Here is a 1986-nt window from a genome sequence, read left to right as displayed (position 1 = left end):
TCAAATTTTTGTGAAAATTTATTCAGATATTCTTTGGCACACATATACACATATATATGTATATACATATGTACATATATATACAGGGTGGGGTAAAAAGTAGGTTTACAGTCATGAGTATACAAAACAGTTTATTCTTGCGCTGTTTATTAATTATATTATTTTTCATACAAACAACTGTAATCAACTTTTGCCCCACCCTGTATATGAATATATGCATACATGTATATATGTATTTACATATTTATTTACTATATATTTTTATGTATATCTTTATACTATACATCAATGGTTCATAATTGGGAACTATGTTTCCCTCAGCAGTTAAATTAAGAATCAATGACTCACTGAGCCACATTAATTGTGGACTGTATAAAACCTCTCATGATCTATGACAGCAAAAAGTTGAAATCATTGTCCATATTCTGCTTTGTAATTAGAATCTATACTCAGTGATCTTCAGATTTCTCTATGTCAATTAATAGATCACCCATTTTTTTATTTTATTTAATTTTTTCTTAGTCAGCCTCCAAAATCTTTTTAATAAGATAGGATCTGAAAAAAAAAAAAAAAAAAGATAGGATCTGGGGTTAGTTTCTGTAGCCACGGCTGGACCGTAGGCCTCTTGCCCGCTCGAACTTCCAGCCCTTGGACCTTACGTAGGGTTTGGTGTGGCTGTGAGGGGTTCCTAGGGCCTTGCCGAAATGCCTGTACACGTCTCGGCCCTTGCGAGGACTGGAAAGCAAGACAGTGCCACAGCCCTCGGGGGAGTCCAGGGCCAGCTGGTCAAATGTGAGGATCTTGCCCCCAGCCTTGAGGATGCAGCTTCGGGCGCGGCTGCTGACTCGAAGGGCACACACCTTCAGTTTGGGCACCTCCTGGATACGCACGTCATCGGTTATAGTCCCTACAACCACAGCGGTTTTGCCCTCCCGGCCAGGAAGCTTCATCTTCCGAATCATCCGAGAAGTCGACATCCGACACAACAAAGACCGAAAGGTTCGGCGCAAGGAACCCAAAAGCCAGGACATCTACCTAAGGCTGTTGGTTAAGCTATACAGATTTCTGGCCAGAGGAGCCAACTCGACCTTCAACCAAGTGGTGCTAAAGAGGTTGTTCATGAGTCGCACCAGCCGGCCACCTCTGCCCTTTCTCAGATCACCCATTTTTAAGGCTGTATATTTGTTCATTGTAAAGCTACACTTTAATTTTTTAACCACTTTTGCACTGATGAACATAATGGTGTTCATCATTATGCTTCTCATTATTGACAATGCTATGAAGAATATTTTTGTGTAGACATCTATTTGATTCTTATCTCCTAGGGATATGCTATTAGAGAAAGAAAGCCAGGGATACAGAAACATATTTAACATTGATGCATATTGCTAGACTGCCTTTCAGAAAACTGTGTCATTGAAACTCCCACCAACTATTTATGAGTGCCCATGAGTACTGATAATCTTTAAGATTGTTGTCAATTGATTATATGGAGAGTAGTAAATCATTATTTTGCATTTGTATTTTTGATGAATAATGAGGGTGTGCATTTGGTAGGATCTTAAGCTTTGGAGTTTGACTATGTGAATTCAAATTCTACCTTCTTCTCTTGACAGCTTTTTGACTTTGTGCCAGTTATTTAAACTCTCAATCTCTTGCAGTACTTATTCTGAAAAATGGTAATAATAATAAAAATAACCTTGTAGGATTGTTGTGAGGATTAACTGAATTAATAACCATAAAAGCTCCTACAACATTTCTTGGTAAACTCACTCTTGATAATGTTAGCTATTGGTATATTTTCCTGTTACTTAGTATTGAACTTTTTCATTCTTTAATTGTATATTTAAGTTCTTTGGTATACTCTGTTATGATGTTCACCTTTTGTGCATTGATTTGATAGAGCTCATTTAATATTACAGATATTATCTACTTGTCTGTCATACAGGTTACAAGTTTTTTTGTTTGTTTTTGTTTGGCATTTCT

At 37.2% G+C, this 1986-nt stretch overlaps 1 pseudogene; it reads right to left on the bottom strand.

The window, feature by feature from the left end:
- Positions 1-571: 571 nt before the first annotated feature.
- On the bottom strand, positions 572-1133 carry LOC136405476 (large ribosomal subunit protein eL18 pseudogene; annotated as a pseudogene).
- Positions 1134-1986: the final 853 nt, after the last annotated feature.

Source organism: Saccopteryx leptura, chromosome 5, assembly GCF_036850995.1.
Source record: "Saccopteryx leptura isolate mSacLep1 chromosome 5, mSacLep1_pri_phased_curated, whole genome shotgun sequence".
NCBI classification, from domain to species: Eukaryota; Metazoa; Chordata; class Mammalia; order Chiroptera; family Emballonuridae; genus Saccopteryx; species Saccopteryx leptura.
Note: the sequence above shows the minus strand (reverse complement) of the source record. Positions and strands in the feature narration are given on the sequence as shown.